Here is a 22,205-nt window from a genome sequence, read left to right as displayed (position 1 = left end):
CCTGCCACACCTATAGTGGCCAAAAACGATTCAGAAAAGGGGGTGGTGATGAACAGAGTGTCTGAATTAAGCAGACCACTCTTACCCAGTCCAAAGATCAGGTCTTGATCCATCACCGTTATTTAGCTCACTGCACCATCCCAGCTCAGAACCTGGCTATAAGCAAATCAGTCTGTCCCTGGCCAAGAGCATCATGGGAACAGGGCATACTAAACTACCAAGCCAATTCTTCACCAGAAAGGAGACAAGCTTCCGGGGACCGGTTTCTGGCATTTCAGCCGTCGTCGGCCCGGCTTGCTTGAATCCTTATGGTGCAGTGAGCAAGGGACTCATGTCTGAGTATACCCTGCCACACCTATAGTGGCCCAAAAAAATTCAGAAAAGGGGGTGGTGATGAACAGAGTGTCTGAATTAAGCAGACCACTCTTACCCAGTCCAAAGATCAGGGCTTGACCCATCACCGTTATTTAGCTCACTGCACCATCCCAGATCAGAACCTGGCTATATGCAAATCTGTCTGTCCCTGGCCCAGTGCATCATGGGAACAGGGCAGACTAAACTACCAAGCCAATTCTTCACCAGAAAGGAGACAAGCTTCCGGGGACCGGTTTCTGGCATTTCAGCCGTCGTCGGCCCGGCTTGCTTGAATCCTGATGGTGCAGTGAGCAAGGGACTCATGTCTGAGTATACCCTGCCACACCTATAGTGGCCAAACACGATTCAGAAAAGGGGGTGGTGATGAACAGAGTGTCTGAATTAAGCAGGCCACTCTTACCCAGTCCAAAGATCAGGGCTTGATCCATCACCGTTATTTAGCTCACTGCACCATCCCAGCTCAGTACCTGGCTATATGCAAATCAGTCTGTCCCTGGCCCAGTGCATCATGGGAGCAGGGCAGACTAAACTACCAAGCCAATTCTTCACCAGAAAGGAGACAAGCTTCCGGGGACCAGTTTCTGGCATTTCAGCCGTCGTCGGCCCGGCTTGCTTGAATCCTGATGGTGCAGTGAGCAAGGGACTCATGTCTGAGTATACCCTGCCACACCTATAGTGGCCAAAAACGATTCAGAAAAGGGGGTGGTGATGAACAGAGTGTCTGAATTAAGCAGACCACTCTTACCCAGTCCAAAGATCAGGGCTTGATCCATCACCGTTATTTAGCTCACTGCACCATCCCAGCTCCGAACCTGGCTATATGCAAATCAGATTGTCCCTGGCCCAGTGCATCATGGGAACAGGGCAGACTAAACTACCAAGCCAATTCTTCACCAGAAAGGAGACAAGCTTCCGGGGACCGGTTTCTGGCATTTCAGCCGTCGTCGGCCCGGCTTGCTTGAATCCTGATGGTGCAGTGAGCAAGGGACTCATGTCTGAGTATACCCTGCCACACCTATAGTGGCCAAAAACGATTCAGAAAAGGGGGTGGTGATGAACAGAGTGTCTGAATTAAGCAGACCACTCTTACCCAGTCCAAAGATCAGGGCTTGATCCATCACCGTTTTTTAGCTCACTGCACAATCCCAGCTCAGAAACTGGCTACATGCAAATTAGTCTGACCCTGGTCCAGTGCATCATGGGAACAGGGCAGACCAAACTACCAAGCCAATTCTTATACTGGGAAGGAAACAAGCTTCCGGGGACCGGTTTCTGGCATTTCAGCCGTCTTCGGCCCGGCTTGCTTGAATCCAGATGGTGCAGTGAGCAAGGGACTCATGTCTGTGTATACCCTGCCACACCTATAGTGGCCAAAACCGATTCAGAAAAGGGGGTGGTGATGAACAGAGTGTCTGAATTAAGCAGACCACTCTTACCCAGTCCAAAGATCAGGGCTTGATCCATCACCGTTATTTAGCTCACTGCACCATCCCAGCTCAGAACCTGGCTATATGCAAATCAGTCTGTCCCTGGCCCAGTGCATCATGGGAACAGGGCAGACTAAACTACCAAGCCAATTCTTCACCAGAAAGGAGACAAGCTTCCGGGGACCGGTTTCTGGCATTTCAGCCGTCGTCGGCCCGGCTTGCTTGAATCCTTATGGTGCAGTGAGCAAGGGACTCATGTCTGAGTATACCCTGCCACACCTATAGTGGCCCAAAAAAATTCAGAAAAGGGGGTGGTGATGAACAGAGTGTCTGAATTAAGCAGACCACTCTTACCCAGTCCAAAGATCAGGGCTTGACCCATCACCGTTATTTAGCTCACTGCACCATCCCAGATCAGAACCTGGCTATATGCAAATCTGTCTGTCCCTGGCCCAGTGCATCATGGGAACAGGGCAGACTAAACTACCAAGCCAATTCTTCACCAGAAAGGAGACAAGCTTCCGGGGACCGGTTTCTGGCATTTCAGCCGTCGTCGGCCCGGCTTGCTTGAATCCTGATGGTGCAGTGAGCAAGGGACTCATGTCTGAGTATACCCTGCCACACCTATAGTGGCCAAACACGATTCAGAAAAGGGGGTGGTGATGAACAGAGTGTCTGAATTAAGCAGGCCACTCTTACCCAGTCCAAAGATCAGGGCTTGATCCATCACCGTTATTTAGCTCACTGCACCATCCCAGCTCAGTACCTGGCTATATGCAAATCAGTCTGTCCCTGGCCCAGTGCATCATGGGAGCAGGGCAGACTAAACTACCAAGCCAATTCTTCACCAGAAAGGAGACAAGCTTCCGGGGACCAGTTTCTGGCATTTCAGCCGTCGTCGGCCCGGCTTGCTTGAATCCTGATGGTGCAGTGAGCAAGGGACTCATGTCTGAGTATACCCTGCCACACCTATAGTGGCCAAAAACGATTCAGAAAAGGGGGTGGTGATGAACAGAGTGTCTGAATTAAGCAGACCACTCTTACCCAGTCCAAAGATCAGGGCTTGATCCATCACCGTTATTTAGCTCACTGCACCATCCCAGCTCCGAACCTGGCTATATGCAAATCAGATTGTCCCTGGCCCAGTGCATCATGGGAACAGGGCAGACTAAACTACCAAGCCAATTCTTCACCAGAAAGGAGACAAGCTTCCGGGGACCGGTTTCTGGCATTTCAGCCGTCGTCGGCCCGGCTTGCTTGAATCCTGATGGTGCAGTGAGCAAGGGACTCATGTCTGAGTATACCCTGCCACACCTATAGTGGCCAAAAACGATTCAGAAAAGGGGGTGGTGATGAACAGAGTGTCTGAATTAAGCAGACCACTCTTACCCAGTCCAAAGATCAGGGCTTGATCCATCACCGTTTTTTAGCTCACTGCACAATCCCAGCTCAGAAACTGGCTACATGCAAATTAGTCTGACCCTGGTCCAGTGCATCATGGGAACAGGGCAGACCAAACTACCAAGCCAATTCTTATACTGGGAAGGAAACAAGCTTCCGGGGACCGGTTTCTGGCATTTCAGCCGTCTTCGGCCCGGCTTGCTTGAATCCAGATGGTGCAGTGAGCAAGGGACTCATGTCTGTGTATACCCTGCCACACCTATAGTGGCCAAAACCGATTCAGAAAAGGGGGTGGTGATGAACAGAGTGTCTGAATTAAGCAGACCACTCTTACCCAGTCCAAAGATCAGGGCTTGATCCATCACCGTTATTTAGCTCACTGCACCATCCCAGCTCAGAACCTGGCTATATGCAAATCAGTCTGTCCCTGGCCCAGTGCATCATGGGAACAGGGCAGACTAAACTACCAAGCCAATTCTTCACCAGAAAGGAGACAAGCTTCCGGGGACCGGTTTCTGGCATTTCAGCCGTCGTCGCCCCAGCTTGCTTGAATCCTGATGGTGCAGTGAGCAAGGGACTCATGTCTGAGTATACCCTGCCACACCTATGGTGTAGTGAGCTAAAAAACGGTGATGGATCAAGCCCTGATCTTTGGACTAGGTAAGAGTGGTCTGCTTAATTCAGACACTCTGTTCATCACCACCCCCTTTTCTGAATCGTTTTTGTCCACCATAAGCGTGGAAGGGATTACTCAGATGTGAGTCCCTTGCTCATTGCACCATCAGGATTCAAGCAAGCCGGGCCAAAGACGGCTGAAATGCAAGAAACCGGTCCCCGGAAGCTTGTTTCCTTCCCAGTATAAGAATTGGCTTGGTAGTTTGGTCTGCCCTGTTCCCATGATGCACTGGGCCAGGGTCAGACTAATTTGCATGTAGCCAGTTTCTGAGCTGGGATGGTGCAGTGAGCTAAAAAACGGTGATGGATCAAGCCCTGATCTTTGGACTGGGTAAGAGTGGTCTGCCTAATTCAGACACTCTGTTCATCACTACCCCCTTTTCTGAATCGTTTTTGTCCACCATAAGCGTGGAAGGGTATACTCAGATGTGAGTCCCTTGCTCATTTCACCAGCAGGATTCAAGCAAGCCGGGCCGAAGACGGCTGAAATGCCAGAAACCGGTCCCCGGAAGCTTGTTTCCTTCCCAGTATAAGAATTGGCTTGGTAGTTTAGTCTGCCCTGTTCCCATGATGCACTGGGCCAGGGTAAGGCTCATTTGCATGTAGCCAGTTTCTGAGCTGGGATGGTGCAGTGAAATAAAAAACGGTGATGGATCAAGCCCTGATCTTTGGACTGGGTAAGAGTGGTCTGCTTAATTCAGACACTCTGTTCATCACCACCCCCTTTTCTGAATCGTTTTTGTCCACCATAAGCGTGGAAGGGTATACTCAGATGTGAGTCCCTTGCTCATTGCACCATCAGGATTCAAGCAAGCCGGGCCGAAGACGGCTGAAATGCCAGAAACCGGTCCCCGGAAGCTTGTTTCCTTCCCAGTATAAGAATTGGCTTGGTAGTCTGGTCTGCCCTGTTTCCATGATGCACTGGGCCAGGGTCAGACTAATTTGCATGTAGCCAGTTTCTGAGCTGGGATGGTGCAGTGAGCTAAAAAACGGTGATGGATCAAGCCCTGATCTTTGGACTGGGTAAGAGTGGTCTGCTTAATTCAGACACTCTGTTCATCACCACCCCCTTTTCTGAACAGGAATATTAATCAGCATATTTCTGGCCTACCCTAAAACATACATTTAACAGGCTGTATCTTGGCATGTGGGAAACAAAAGATTTAATCCCAGCATGGAAGGACAAAAGTGATAACCAAGACTGCAGACTTTCTGGATAGAAATATGGATCGATTCAACATATTTTTTGTGTATGCCCTAAGTAAGTAAAAGAACGGATGTCACTAATAAAAGCACTACTGAATAGTATGAACATACACATGTGCAAAGAAGCCGTAATCACCTGGCTTGACAGGGCCTAAATCCCCCTAGTATGCACGGGGGGTGAAACTTTTAAAATGTTTATGTAAAGGAAATTGGCTGAAACTCTGTAGATATCGAAAAAGACTCTCACAAAGATGTGAACTCCCAAATCTCCATTTTAAACGAAATTTTAAATAATTGATTTATAGAAGTATTTTGTAGACCAACTGTGTAAAAATTCTACTGATGATTTTACGTGTTTCTATAAGTATGCAGTAGTACTATTTTAATGTCATTGGAGTAATGGTTTTTGTTTTTAAAAGACCGATCACTTAAATAAATCTTGAAATCTTGAAATTATCATTGGTGCTAAAGAAATGTAAAATTAGGTCACATTTTCTCTAAGTTCTCAAATATCTTCCTTATCCAATTTATTAAAATATTCTGACTTGCAGATTGAACTATATACTTCCAAAACCAGCAACAATCAGTCAGTTGTCCAGTAAGTACCACATCAATCAGTCAGTTCTCTAGTAAGTACCACTGAGTTTCTTTTTTATTTTTTCTTATTTCCAGGAAGCAATAATTACACATTCTTTGTATACGACATACCAATAGTAACAAACTTGATACATACACAGAAAAGAGAAAGAAAAAAAGAAAAAAGCTGAAGGCTAACAGAGGCAAGAGAAGAACTTAACAAACAATGGGATCGCCCAGACATTAAAGACATATAATGTAATGTAAGCATCCTGAACACGCTGCCAAGCCCGGCGTAAACCCTCCCTTCCACCTATTCTTCCATCAACAGACCCCATATCTGTCTACCCCTCATATTCCCCCTGCGACCTTTACACTTGTACAATGCCATCTCCAGATTATATACGTGATATAGTCTTGCATACCATGCCTGATATGTTGGTGGCACTACATCCTTCTACATAGTAACAATCAAAATACGATAGACAGCTGTCACCATATAACATAAATATCCTTGAGTAGGGTTTAGCTGTAGTCTTCATCAAATCCCAATATTAATATTGTTGATGTAAGGGATACTGCCCACCCCAGATTTTGACATAGAAACTGTTCAATACCCTCCTTCAGGGCCAGCAGTTTACCGCAATCAGCGAACATATGTATTATATCAGCTGGTCCCTGATCACACCTTGGACATTTATTATTATCCCATTTCCCCCAAGCCCAAAGTTTAGCCGTGATAAAATAAAGTCTGAACACTGTTTTATAGATTTGGGCTTTAAGAATTGCACTTAAAAAAAATTCTTTAGAGAGCTCTAATGACCTACAAATATCTATGTCCAGGTTGTCCAATTTAGCTGCCCACGCACTTCCGACTTTACAGATGTCATCCGGGGTGGCCTCCAACAATATTATATACACATCTTTAACACATATCTGTTTTTTCATTAAAAGTTCCAATAACGGAATTCGAGTCAAGTTAGTAAATTGCAAGACCACCTTATTTATCACCTCCCTCGCTTGATTATATTTTAAAAAAGTACTTAAATGCAGCTCAAATCTTGTCTGGAGTTCCTCAAACGAGGCGACCCCATTCTGTTCTGCGATATCACCTATCTGTTTTATTCCTGCCTTTTCCCATTTTTTGCTTATATGATCATAAAAGAGGGCCGGAGAGGCTGATCAGCGCCACAACCATATATATCTGTGAATTTTGGATATCTTCAGATTTTTCCTAATGTTTCACCATATATTCCAGGCACTTCTTAGAATCTTAAAACATGTTTTCTTATAATGACTTCTTTCCAGCTGCCTTAACACAAGCCCTGGAGCAAGTTTGCCAACTGCTAACTCATAAATAGTTGGTGGGGTCTCCTTATCCACCTCCTCCACCCCTGCCAATCCCCCACTTTGAGATCTGAATAATACAATCATGTGTTGCAGTATTACTGCCCAAAAATAATATCTGAAATTAGGGATTGCTGACCCCCCCGAAGTTGCGGTAAGGTCATACATTTTAATGATCTCCTCATTTTCTAATACCACCAAATAAATTGCAAAAACATTCCCTCTACCTTTTTAAATATGGAGTTTTCCGGTTCTATACGTATACACTGACATACATAGAACATCTTAGGAAACATCGTCATTTTAATGACATTTGCTCTGCCAATATTGGAGAGATGTAAATTATCCAACCGCTTGAGGTCCCCCTCCACTTTTTTAAGAATCGGAGCCGAGTTTATCTCCCACGTTGAACCCATCTCGGCTGTAATAATTATCCCTAAGTATTTAGCTACATCTGTCCTATGTGCATCCTGGTATTGTGTGTTTCTGGTAGATACAATTTGTGTTTTGTTGGTGTTTAGACTATAGCTTGATTGTTTACCAAATTCTATTACTAGCCTTTCGATCTTATCTATATCACTCTGTGGGTCTGGGGTAACAACCGCGTTGTCATCAGCGTAGGCTAGCACTTTTGTATGATAGCCTAGGGTGACTACTGTTTTAATTGCATGATCCACCAGCAAAGGTCTAATCAGTGGGTCTATGTATAGAGCAAATAAGATAGGGGAGCATGGGCACCCCTGCCTCGTCCCCCATGTGATTTTAATCCTCTCAGACTCCTTCTCTATTATTTGAATTTTCGCATGTGCCTCGACATACATGGCCTGAATGGCAGTTATTATTCTGATACCAAATCCCTTAGATCTTAGATTGCGCCACAGATACGCCCACTCTACTTGATTGAATGCTTTCTGAGCATCTAGCATTATAAGAGACATCTGTGCCCCTCTGGCTGCAGAAATATCAAATAGAGAGATAGCCCTACGAACATGATCCGTAGTACTTCTGCCCGGATGAAGCTGTGCTGCCATGGGCTCACTAGGGTCCCGATTACCTTAGACAGTCTCAGAGCCAATATCTTAGAGTATAATTTCTCGTCCGTATTAATTAATGATATTAGTCTGTAGGCAGCTAAGTCTTCCGGCTCTTTACCCTTCTTCAAAAATATTACAATATTAGTTTCCTGCCAAGACCGTGGCGGGACCCCTTTATATTGTACAGATAAAAACAGATCCAGCAATATTGGAATTAGTTCTGTCTGTAAAACTTTGTAAATCTTCATTGGAATCCCATCCGGGCCCGATGCCTTTCCTGACGCTGTCATCCTTAAAGCCTCCTGAACCTTATTTAGTGTAATATATGCTTCAAGCCCCAAGAGTGGAGGAGCTTCATTCTCCAGTTCTATCCTCAATCCATTGAATAAAGGGTCCCTGGACGAGTAGAGGACCTGACAAAAAATCAACAAGTATTTTTAATATTCCTTTTATATCTGTAGCTATTATTCCATTCTTCCCCCTTCACTGTAAGATATTATTAGCCACTCCCCTTTGTTTCATTCGTAGTGCCAAATGTTTCCCTGCCATCTGCCCATACTCATTGTTATCCCGAGTTGCGACTTGAAATTTTTCCGCCACTTTTTTGGTGACAATTCCATTAATTTTTGCCTTAACCTTGAGTACTTTTAGCTCTAAACTGATTTGCTGTTCTTTCTGCTTCTGTACTATGGCAGCCATATGTTGTCACTCCATCAAGCTTAGTTCTTCTGTCAATGCCTGTATTTCATCCTTTAGTTGTTTCTGATGGAATTCCCCAAAACTCGTTATTTTGTCCCTAAGCCCTGCCTTATATGCATCCCAGACAGTCTATCTGGATGTGCTATATCTAATCATATCGAAAAACTGTTTGGTCCACCCCCTGATATGTTCTATAATCCCTTTGATCATTAGTAATTGTTTATCGAAAGTCTATTTTATTGGACCCTTTATATATTCCGGAGCCACAATGCTCATTACCAGTGGGTTATGGTCCGATAGGACTCTAGGGAGTCTTTTGATCTGCGCTCCCTCCATAAGGGATACTGGAGCCGAAAAAATAGCCCAGTGTGACATATTTCCTATGTGGGCATGAAAAATAAGTAAACCCTGGGTCCCCTATTATTTTACATGCCCACATATCGACTAGGCCTTGACTTTCTGTAAGAGCTTTTAATGCTTTAAAAACCTGTGGCTTCCTCCCTGAGTACCCTCCCCTACACCACTCCCCAGTATCTATATGAATATTCAGATCCCCACAAATAATTAGGGGTGTAGCCAAGACGCTAATTCCATCTCCAGCTTTACCCACAATTCAGCATCGTCGATATTGGAGCCATATACTGTACAAATAGTACAATTCTTAGGTATAAAAGCAATGGCCCACCAGCCCCATCTATCTGCCTTTACTCGGTTAATAGGTAAAAGTCGTGAGGAGACATGTATAGCCACGCCTCTAGTGCTGGTAGATTGGGAAGAGCAGACAACTTGGGAATACCATGGTATAATGTTGACCCCTCTTTTCTGCCAGGGAATATGGGTCTCCTGCTGACATATACTATCAGCCCTAAGTGCTCGGAGCATTTCCCCCGCCCTGTTCCTTTTACCCCTATCATTTAGCCTCCCCACATTAATAGTAGATATTATCAGCCTACCCATTTATGCGGCTTCCCTGTTTCCTATGATGAAACTTCAGCATTTCTCTTACCCTACTTCTAGTGTAGCTTCTACAGCTGGTGCATCCTAGCTTCTGTCCAACATATTTGCTTTCCTGAATTTTCAGTTTTTACCCCTTCTACCCTCTACACCCCCTCCCTTCCCACCCCTCTCCCCCAATGACCCCCTCCCATGTCCCCTCCCAGCTACATAAGGCAGCAGACCTCTCTAGGTCTGTATGTGATGAGTGGTGGCGTCTTCCCTTCCTAAGTGATGGCATACCGTGCATCTCTGTATTTCTGTATTCTTATCTCCCCTAAATATCAAAACCTGGACCCAACTTATCATCCCAACCCCAGCCCACACAGTTAAGTATATTTATTTACACTTTTCTAATCAATATTTTAGTCATTCTGTCCATTAGTCCAACAGCAAGAAAAAAGAAGTGCAAAAGAAAACAAAAAAACCCCATCCAAGATTCATCCCCCGGTATTAAAAAATTCCTTGGCCTTAATTTCGGATACAGAGAATAGAGTTTGCTCTTTCCAGATGACTTTCAGCTGGGCTAGGTTTAGAAGAAAGGCCAGTGCTCCCTTCTCCTGAAATTGGGAAATCATTTACCGCAATCGCCATCTTCGCTCCACTGTAACCGGCAAAAATCTGGCCCAGTAAAAAAAGTGAAACCCTCAGCCGCCCTCTGTGCTTCTGGTCTAGCCTTTTAAAAGACACTATGGGCCAGATGTAGGCAGCCTAATACCGGTCGGTAACGGCCGAAAATCGGTATTTTCGGTCGTTACCGACCGGTATTTGGACTTTGAGATGTAGCTCGCCCAAAATGTACAGATCCGGTAAAAATACCAAATCGGTAGATTACCGGCTTGGTAAATAATCCGAATCGGTAATATTTCCGAATCGGTAAAATTACCGAATCGGAAAATATGCAGAGTCGGTAAATGTTCTGAATCGGTAAAATTACCGAATCGGAAAATATACTGAGTCGGTAAATGTTCCGAATCGGTAAAATTACCGAATCGGAAATTAAGAAATGGAAAAACCAACACACATCGAGATGTAGGTGAGCCTTAAATTACCGATTTTCACCAAAATTCGGTATTTATGAATCGGTATTTAAAATGGATTGTAAGCTGGTGGTAATCAGGTGCAGCCTACAAAAAAGGGCCCCAAAACGCAACACTGGAACCAGAATGGCTGCTTTTTACGTCATAGCAAGACAGCTAAGGCTACAGGCAGCAGGTGAGAGGTAATGGAGAAGGGAGGAGCAGGTCTATAGCCAAAGGATTACACTCTTCCAATTGACACAGCCAGAGATACTGCAGAGATACAGACTGCACCCCGAAACCATCATGGACCTGATCAGGGACCTGCACCCACTCCTGGACCACACAAGACCAAGGGCCCACGCCATCCCACCCCTTGTCCAGGTGCTTTGTAGCATACACCTCCTAGCATCTGGGAGCTACCAGAGTGTTGTGGCAGCTGTAGGTGGGGTGTCCCAGAGCTGCCTGTCGCGTTTTTTCAGAAAGTTCCTGGATGCCATGATGCAAAGAATGGATCATTACATCCACTTCCCAGACACTGATGCGGACTTGCTCAGGACCAAGACTGACTTTTACCTCATGGCAAATTTCCCACACGTGATTGGCTGCATTGATGGGACCCACATCCCCATTTGCCCCCCAGCTGCCACTGAGCACATATACAGGAACAGGAAGTCATCACACACAATTAATGTACAAGCAATCTGTGATGCCAAGTACATTATCACCGATATAGTGGCCAGATACCCAGGAAGCATCCACGATTCATATATATTCCAAAACAGTGGGATCTATACCCGCCTGACAGCGGGTGAATTCGGGGAAGGATACCTGCTAGGTAAATAAATGGGTGACACTCCCTTGATAGATGAAGCAGACGTATGTCAATGTGTGCCTCTGAGTAATGTATCTTTTTTCTTCCACATTAGGGGATAGTGCATATGCACTCCGTTCCTTCGTCCTGACACCCTACCTCAACCCCACAACCCCAAACCAGAGACATTACAATGTGGCACATAAATCTACCCGGAACATCATTGAGCGCACCTTTGGGCTCCTGAAAAGCCTGTTCCACTGCCTCCACAAAAGTGGGGGGCATGGCAGTACTCACCTGTAACATGCTGTAAGATAATTGCAACCTGTGCAATGTTGCACAACCTCGCAACGAAGAGGGGAACAGAGGTGGAATTGGAGGACTATGAAAACCATGACGATGAGCTGGCACTACCAGCAGCCAACACAATAGGAGTACCAACACCCACAGACGGAAGACAGAGACGGGCAGAAATCACACACAACTATTTCTGAGTAAGTATAGAGACAAAGCACGTGTTGTACGTCAATGCACGTAGTTTATTTTGCACTACGTTGAAATGACATGAGCCACCAATGACACATACTAGTGTGCCTAGCACCACTGTGTGGACGGGGGTTACCTCACCCTCACATGTTCAACTGAATATGGCAGACTCACTGCTTGCGCCCATGAACAGCCCCGCGTGATGCCTGAGGTTGGCTCATTTCCAAGTCTGCTGTGCCAGCGCCGGCACTCTGGCGTCTGCTGCTCCACCTTACTTCAGGGACAGGGGTGCTGCCCCTGCTACTAGTGGTATCTGTGTCCCCAACACCTTCTTCTCCTGTGGTGGCTGACTGGTTTGTCAGCAGCACTTCCATTGCTGTAGTGACTCTCCGCATCCCCCATGTGAGATCAGTACAGCAGTGCACCAGCCCCTCCTGCATCGCAACTGAACGGCGACACATCAGTCAAGTCGTAGTTGCAAGTTGGCGCATGCCGCTTGTCTGCTGGTGCGTTCGATGGCTCTCCCTGCACCTTTGTGCACGGTCCTCACGTAGTTCCTCACAGAGTGTCATCACACACTGAGACATGTCCCTGACTCCATCTGCCATGTCCCTCATGCTGTCTGCCATTGATGCTATTCCCTTGTTCATGTCAGTGAAATTTGTGTTCAAAAGGCGCATTTGTCTGTGTACTGCACTTATTCCTTTTTCCTGCAGGCACTGCACGTTGACCATTGTGGTCTCAAGGCCTTGGAACACATCCTCATCACGGCCATGACTCCCGGACCCTACGATGTCTTGTTCCACCGGATCGCCTGACAGGAGTGGATGTATGACCTGGTGCATTTCCTGCCATAGACTGTATTGACTCCTCACACTCCCCTTCCTCATCGGAGGATGTTTGTAGGATCCTTTGCGGGGGACCCTCATGCCTCACAAGCCTGCAGAAGTCTGACACCTCTGTGTTTGCTGGTGTGTCTGGTTGTTGTGACTCATGTTGTGGTGAGTCAAGGAGCACTGGAGATGCTTCAAGTAGCATGGTGTCGTCTGCCTCTGGTATGTCAGCTGCTTGTGTGCAGGGTGCTGTAGGTCTTGCACTGCTGGGGCCAGCATCCCTGCCTTCTTGCTCACTCCTATCCCTTTGGGGATGTGTCTTCTCCCTCACCTGCTGTGACTTGCGTGATGTCTCCCCTGTGGACAGATGTGGACAGTGTCTTAGTGGTGCTTTCACCCTGTACATCACTATTAAATTACATTTTTATACCACTATTTCCTGCTCCTCCCATGTCTCTGATTGTATTGTGTGGCATGCCTGACGACATTTCATGTGACTGCTCATATGGGTATTCTTATGACTACCACTCCCATAATGTATTGCAGGTAAATACTGACGTCAGAACTGGATTTCCTCAATACATAGCCACATTGGGGGAGGAAGACAGGCAGGGGGTGTGGGATGATGGACATGTCCCTTACCTTTCTTAGCTGCAGCTCGGGCTGAGCTGTCTGCATCACTGATCCCCACAACACACTCTGGCTCCAGTGTGGACTCCACAAGCTCTTCCAGGTCCGTGAGAGCAGGTGCCTTGTTCTTCCCTCCACCTGTAGCATTGGCCTCCTTGCTTCTTGCTGCCAGTTTTTTCTTAGTGATGATCCTTAGATCGTACCATCGCTTCTTGAGATCGTCCAGTTCCCTGTTGGTCACTCCTATAGCATTTATTTTGGTCTGGATCCCCAGCCAGGTGTTCCTCTTGACAGCCTCTGGTACCTGCAGGGACTGCTTTCCAAAGATTTTTGGGTAGTGCTTGACTACCTCCTCCACCAGCACCTGAAGTTCACCAGTGCTGAACTTCATCTTCCTCTTCCTCTCTGCACCTTCCCTCTGAGAGTCTTGGGGGTCCATTTGTTTGTCCTGCAGGGCTCTGCTTCACAACAGCCTGTCTCTGTGTAACTGCTCTCCTGTGTGATCAAGTACACTGCACCTGCATGGGTGTGGCCACTTCCTGGTTGTGGGTGGGGTCGATGCACAGGATTGGTCTATTGCTCCGTTGGTTTGCTAAGGGGCGGGGTGGAGCCACGTGATTGGTTGATACTTCAACTGCCTGATATTTTGTATCCCCGACTCGGTATTTACCGATTCGGTATTTACCAATTCGGTAAATACCGATTCGGTAGATTCAATGCATTCCTATGGGCCTCCGGGCCCATAGGATTGCATGTGAATTACCGATTCGGTCTTTGCCGTATCGGTAAATACCGATTCGGTAAATACAGAGTCGGGGTTTCCGAAATTTACCGATTCGGTAGTTTTTTACTGAATTTTGAGCTACATCTCGTTTCCCTTTTCTAAAATACCGATTCGGTAAAAATCGGTATTTTAGAGTCGGTAAAAATGAGTTACCTACATCTGGCCCTATGTCTCAGTAAAAAATTCCCAAAATATACCAGAAGAGCTCTAGGTTTGGCATCTGGGCGAACTGGCAGTCAAATGTTAAAAGGAACTCGATGTGCCCTCTGTATTTCCTGAGCCCAGTTTCATCCTACTAGTTGCGGAAAAGATTTCTCCAGGAGCTGGACCATGAAGATATATGCATCATTGCCTTGCTTTTCCTCCGGGATTCCCAAAAAATGCAAGTTGTTTCTTCTCTGGCGATTTTCACCTTCCTCGAGTTTCCACTGAATGTCAGTGAGCTGCCCCTCATGTGCATTAGCTTGGCCTCTTGAACCTGCAATATCTTCTTCTAGTGCCGCTGTCCTTGTTTCCAGCTCCGGCATCCGATCCACTATGTCTTTGCAAGTTCTGGCAATTTTCCTAATTGCCCACTGCAGCTTCCGATTGGCGTTCTGGGAGCGCTTACTTTCCATTTGAGCTATTTCCCTGTGTGCCATAACACACTGCAGTATAGATTCTGATATCAGGGAATGTACTGGTGACCCTGTCAGCCCTTCATCTAAAGTAGGCTGATTCAGACCTCCCACCTGTTGATCTCCTGCAGCATACTCTCATCTAATATCACTCTGTTTAGAGTTGCCCGTTCTCACTGACCGAAGATGTGCTTTCCTATTGGGGGTGATCCTTTCTCTGCCATTCCCTTCCGTGTCTATTCCCGAGATGCTGTTATCCTCACTTGATTCTGTATTAGACCCATGCCCGAGCCCAGTCCAGACCAGGTAGCATCAGAGAGTGAATAAAAATCATTTGTCTCTGAGTCCACATCCCTCTCCCTGTGAGTCATAGGGGGGCCTTTAACTTATTTTTCTTTTTCTTTTCCCCTTAACTTTGAGGTTAAACAGAGTCCCGAGCTTTCCTCTTGTTGCACCCCGTCTCATTTACTATGTCAACAAGGCTTGCGCCCCCAGAGAGGCCAGAACAACCCGCATTCACATCCACGTCCTCGATAACAGTACCAGAAAGGGTGCAGCTTGTGTCTGTAAAGTGGTTATCTCTATAGGTACAGATTCCAGTATTTCCCCAAACCCCAACGGTGGCTTACCGGTTATTTTTTGTCCCTTGGCAGCCTCTTCCCCATTGGTGCACAGCTGATCCTTAGCTACCGCTACTGCAGACGCTGTGCCCCAGAATAAGTCGATAATGGTAGCAGTTCGGGGTGGCTGCGGCTGAGCACCCGCACCCCTCCTCTTCCTGTCGTGGGCATTCTCCGTCCTCAGACGCTACTGCCAACGACCATGTGCGGCAGGAATCGGGTCCGAATCTACCATGTTCTCCTGTGGGATGTGTCTTGGAGATTCCACCGGAGTAGGCTGCACCACACCACCTCTAGCCTTGGGAAGCGTCTTTGGAGCCATCTCATCAGTGTCTGCGCCTTTGATCTGCCGGGCATCCTTTTCACCGCTGGCGCCCTGAGTCTGGGCCAGCCCCGCCTCCAATCCACGGCGGCATGCAAAGAGCTGCTCTGTAATCTTTGCAAGCACGACGACCCCTGCTGAATGTCCAGTAAGCACTGCACCATTATCGGGGTAATGGTGTGTGGGTAGAGCGACATTCAGGTCCGTTATCCAATATTTTCCAATCCGTGACTTTCCATCACTGGGAAGACAACCTATGACTGAGCTCACTCAGCCGCCATCTTGCCTGATACTTCAGTACCACTGAGTTTCAATTGAACAACTAGAGTGCTAACATTTTGTTATCAATGCAGAAGTGAAGTACTCCTGAAAACCATTTTGTTGGAATAGGAGCTGTTTAATTTAAAGCCTTTCTAAAAGAGCAGGATGAACTTTATGAGCACTGAGATGTTAATGCAGGCATGAAACCTGTAGGTTAGTAGGTAGAAAATGTGAGTGGACATATGAAGTTTTAGTACCTTGAGGCATAATGCATTTTTAAAGGGGCTACACATAGTTAAAGAGAGAAACGTCTGCATATGCACAGCATTCCCATTCCACAGCTCCTCACTGGGCATGCTCTCCAGGCATAGGAGGGGTAGGGAATCCTAACCTTCTCCCTATATGTTTCTTATTCTTTTTAAAGGACAGAGGGCTGAGCCCACGTGTCCTAAAATAGATGCTGCAACATCTTTGTTGATGTTGTGGCAGACCTTCAGATTTAATCTTAAATCTGTCAGGTCTATGGATCCTCTGCAGCTTGAAATATACCTACATTTTGAGCCTTAATCCTCCAAAGGTCCTGATATACAAATATATTTGAACCTTAATTATCCAAAAACTACCAAATGGACTTACACAAAACCAGAAAAAGCAAGCTTTCTGGATCATGATCTAGCTTTCAGCCAAATTTGTAGAACTTCTATTGAGCCGATTGTGCTGTAGCTCTGTCTAATGTTCCTGTGGAGAATTACATTAGGAAAGTGCATGTTGAGGCCTTTCCCTTTTTATTGGCCCACTTGATGGATCACCCGCATCTCCTAGGGCCTATGTCAAAAGGACCCTTTCCCGGAGCCAATATCAGCCTCGGGGTTGCCAATATGTTTAGGAGGAGTAGGCCCTTGGCCCCTCTCCCAAGGCCCATTAGGGCCCCCAGGGACCCCATTCCCAGATACCCAGCACGGGTGAAAGGAAGTTCCTTCATGCCCACCCAGGGCACGCACCATAGTCTTTTTGGGGGCTGTGGGGGAAACCCCAAGTCCCCCACGGCCCCAGCTGACTCCCCACATCCATAAGGAGGCAGCATTGCTCTGGCCCACAGGGAGCGGCTCCAAATGCTGTTTCCTGAGGGTGTGAACAATACTTCATTGCGGGCAGCAAAGCAGATCTAAAGTCCACTCCCAGCAGACAGAAATATTTTTGAAGCGCATGCCTGCTAGGAGTGGACTTTAGGTTTGCTTGTGATTGTTGGAAGATTTAAAAACCTCTCCGCCAAGCGAGAGCAAGCACAGGTTTCCATCCCGCAATGTTGCAGACATGAAAATCATTTTTTCCCGGGGATGGGCTCCCCAGGACATAACCTGTTAGTCAGCCCCAGGAAATGAGAATCCCTGGGACCATTAATGGCTAGGGAGGGGGGCCACACAGCCCTCTCCCATTTTGTAAAATTCCAACTCTGATGGTGGGCTCCCCGTGATGTTTTGAGGCAAATGAAGGGGTGCCACACAACCCCCTCTCAATTTTGTGAAATTTTGGCCCTGGAGTTGGGCTCCCCAGTTCTTTTAGAGGCATGGGGAGTAGGGGCCACGCTGCCTCTTCCCTTTTATAAAACAGTCCAGGGGACTGGCTCCTGGGAGTATAAACCAATATATGTGGCCCAGACACAATTTCTCTTTTTTAAAAACATTTTTTCACTTCAAGAGAGTCTTGTGGGATCACTGCACTTTTTGTTAGATTTCTTTTCATTTTGGCCCCAGGGAGGATCCCTCTGGGTCCTCCCTTTGGGGACTATGGTTCAGGGTGTCCCTACCCTGCCCCTTGGCCAAGTCCTGAATTGGCGAGCAGCAACATTTTTCTCATGTTGCTGGCAGCCAATCCAAACACTCATGCTTGTCGGAGTCTGACTCCCATGGGAGAGAGATGGCCCAAAAGAAATAAAGCTCCCTGGTGCAAACAAAATGCTCCATTGTTAAACTAGCGCTCCAGCCAGCATCTCTCAAGATTCTCATGGACCAAAGTGCCAAAATAGACAATTATTTGTGACCCTTAATTCCTCCAGGAATACTAAACAGATTTACACCAAATCACAAAAAGCACAATCTGCAAACCAAGATCTAGCTTCTTGACAAATTTAGTGTAATTCAGTTCATAACATTTTGCTGTAGCCCATCTTAAAGAAGTTTATGGAAAATGCATGAGCCCAAAACACTGAGTGGATTTATATCAAATTTGGCAGAAAATAATATCTAGGTCCAGAAAGAGTACTCTTTGTGACTTGGTGTGAATCATTTCAAAAGTTCTTGAGAAATTAAGGATCACATTTTTTTTATATATCATGGCGTGGCGGATCCACCGAGCCGACAGCTCCCATGCTGAGATCTGATTGGCTGCCACCACGTTGACCAGTCGGCAGCCATCTTTGGACTTGGGACTCAGTCTGGAGTACTAACACAATGCCAAGAAAAATTTAAAAAGGTAAGAAGTAGGGATATCCTGACCCCCAAGTCCTGGTGGTAGGGTCCCTGAGACACCAACCCTGAGTCCAAAAATGTTTTTCTTTTTCATTTTTCTGTGAATTTGCACAGGATCTGCTGCAAGTTTTAAAAGAAATCACAGGCTACCATGCTTCATTCATTCAACGGTAGGTTTTATGTTGAGAAAGTGGTGTGTGGCCCCCTTCCCTGAGCCTCTGAGAGGCACCAGGGACCCCATCCCCTGGGTCCATGGTAAAAACAGAAGTGCATATGTCACACAGCCTACATCCTGGGCCCCCAGGACCCAATCCCCAGGGCTAAAATGCATAATAAAAGGGGAAGGGTGCCACAGGGTCACCCTGTTCTGAGCCTCAAAGGCCCCAGGGATCCCAACAGCCGGGTCCGAGGTAATGAATGCAGGGGTGGTGCGGCCTTCCTCCCAGAGCTTTCGAAAGACCCTAAGGACCCCATGCCCCTGGGCTGAAATGTATATTAAAAGAATTGGCCCCACTCTCCAAGCCTAAATGACACAGTAGTTTCCCTGCTCTCACTAACATGGGCAGTGAAACATATGTTTCCTCCCATCAGGCAGGCACATTTTTAAATCTCCCAGCAGATGGGCCAAAACTTTCCTTCCCTGCCTGCAGTAGTGCAGGCAAATAAGGGACGTCTACTACCAGCCAGCGGGAGATTGAAACATGCTAGTGCCAGCTCTGGGAGCAGACCATGCCCGGCCCGTGCAGGGCGTTATACCGGGGCGGTGACGTTAGGCAGGGGAGGGTCAGGGTGGGGGGTTGTAAAATGCGGGATATGGACCATTACAGGTAAGTACCGAAAAAAAAATGTTGAATGTTAAAGGTGGAGCAGCTGTAGTCTCACATTTAATTTGAACCCGAAGACTCTGTCATAAATAGAGTCATCCATAGGATCAGGCATGTTAGGGGCTGTCGTTCGATAATCCAGGAAGTTATTCTTAGTGCCCGCAGGAGCACCACAAGCAATATTCAATGCATGATGTGATTGAATTACCCATAAAGGATATGAGGTTGGTGGATGATTTGGTGGCCCTAGACATTCGGTCCAAAAATTCATGCATTCAGTTTGAATATTGTAGACCAGGAACTGATTTTTTGTCAAACTCTGGGCATAGAAAAGGGTTCCCTTACTGATGCCTGAGGTAGATTGACTTAGCAACCCTATTAACCTTTCCCCTCCTATTTTGTTCCCTCATTTGTAAATTGTAGAAATGTGTGTATTCTAGGGTTGGATAAAACCATTTTGATCCAGTCACATACAGGTGTCACAGGGGACGAAACCCAATTGAATTAAAGTCCATGCAACCAAGGGCATAAAGTGAATATTGTTTCTGTTTTACGAATAAGGTCTACTGCCATTAGTGCCCGTGAAAAGTTATGGAGAGTTATGTTAGGAATGGGTGGGTGTTCAGACTAATTTAGTAAACTTGATAGCAAGAATGCACTAAGATAATTATACCCATGTATGATAGGGGGAAAACGGTGAACTAACAGATAAGATCCTAATACAACGTGGGGTGCGTCAGGGGTGTGTACTTGCTCCTACTTTATTTATCCTGTTTATCAAAAAGTGGCCAACAGGTTAATGGACTGTAGGAATTATTCTCCCCTCTTGAATCATAAGAAAATGCCAATCCTGATGTTTTCAGATGATTTCCTACTTATTTCCACAACACCAATTGGCCTACAAAATTTAGTAGATACATTATTGGTCTTTTGCTTGGAACTCAATGCTACAAAAGCAAAATTTATGGTCTTTGGTAAGGGGATGGGAAAACCATGAGAGGTTAGGATTGCAGCTGAGTCACTTGGGAAGCTAAAAGCTTTGACAACCTAGAGATAAGGTTTACCGATTCGCTTCGATGGGAGCAGTAACTAGATAAAAGTTACCTAACCCTGTTTCAAAGGTCAAAATCAATACTGAGATATCATAGACAGTCACAGATTTGGCCACTGACCCCAGCACTGGAGGTTTACTTTGCAAACGCCCAAAGTGGAGCATTATAAGGTGCTGAGATTAGGGGTACCCATCAAATAATGGTATGCGAAAACATGTTTGTTAGATCACTCATCTCAGTACCTGGTACCAACCCTCTAACCCTATTATTTTTCGATCTTTGGATGAAAAGAATTGGGAATATGGCTTCACTCAGAACCTTAATGTATTGGCTGCAGTTGTGTTCCATGCCCCATCTAAATGATTATAGCAAGTCACTACGGGAGATCCTAACAATTAGTGGCACTAACCATTACCATGGTTTTAATGCATTGCAAACTGTGTAGACTGTTGGAAATGCTGAATCTGAGGGATTGTCCAGAAAGGGTGAGTAAAGAAGAATTGCCAAGAGTAAAGATCAAGTACTGGACGTATGTGGCAGAGCAACATGCAGGGAGAATGACCAACGGTCGCTTAACAACACAGGGCCTTATTTATGAGAAGGGACGCATTGCTGTGTGAAAACAGCGATGAATCACTACTTATTGCTCCCTCCTTGCGACATGATGGATGAATTATATTTACTATATGGCACATCATGTCGAAAAGAATGACAGATATGTTGATATTACTGATGTATCAGTCAGCGCAAAACTGACACATTGCTGGAGTTGTCGGAAGTGTGATGCAACTCCAGCAATGCAGGGGGGAGGGCTTTGATTATAGCACTGCCTCAGTCTTACATCTGCTGTGAGGCAGGCGCAATATACTGAAGCAATAACATCCTAGAAGTGGTGCACTGAAATCTCATGGATTTCAATGCGCCACTTCTATGAGGCTTTTTGCGGGGGAACGTCCACCCTGCATACATTATACCTGATGCATAAACATTTTTGTATGTTTATGCAGGGGCTCTGCGGAGGCCCCCGCAGCCCCGAGGACCACCACCTCCCCGGGGCTTAAATCATTTTTTGGAAAGCGTGGGGGGACTCCTGGTATAAAACCAGAGACATTTGTTGCGTTATAGTTAGTATAACTCGTGCCCCCGCAATGCAGTGCTGATGACATAACATATTACATCACTCATGACATGGTCAGTGACATCACTGATGACATCTCAAATGACATCACTGATGACATCATCTAGTGCTTACGTGTTTTGAAAAAGTTCCAGAATGTTAAATATATATATACACCATGGTGTATTGAAGAATGAGTGGGTGTATGAGTGTCTGAATGAATGATTTAGTATGTGCGTGATTGACAGTATAAGTGAGTGATTAAACTTGTCTTAGTGAATGCTTGGGTAAATGATTAATCTGTGTGAATGTTTGTATCAGTCTGTCCTGATGTGTAAGTAGCTGCATGAGTTGTTGAGTAGCTGGGTTAATGATTGGTTGTCTGAGTACCTTTAAGGGGGCCTGAGTATCTGTGTGGGTGGGTGGGGGGCAGTGTGACTTCCTACATGGATGTCCGACTGGGTGATTCACTGGGTGTATGGGTTTATGAGTGTGTGTGTTAGGGACAGCATGGCTGAGTGAGTATACGTATAGCGGTGTTGGTGAGTGAATGGATGTCTTAGTGGTGTATCTGTAAGTTACTACATATGTGAAAGGCTGTATATTTGAGTAATGAAGTATATAA

Source organism: Lissotriton vulgaris, chromosome 3_1 (genome assembly GCF_964263255.1).
Source record: "Lissotriton vulgaris chromosome 3_1, aLisVul1.2, whole genome shotgun sequence".
NCBI classification, from domain to species: Eukaryota; Metazoa; Chordata; class Amphibia; order Caudata; family Salamandridae; genus Lissotriton; species Lissotriton vulgaris.
This window is presented reverse-complemented; position numbering follows the sequence as displayed.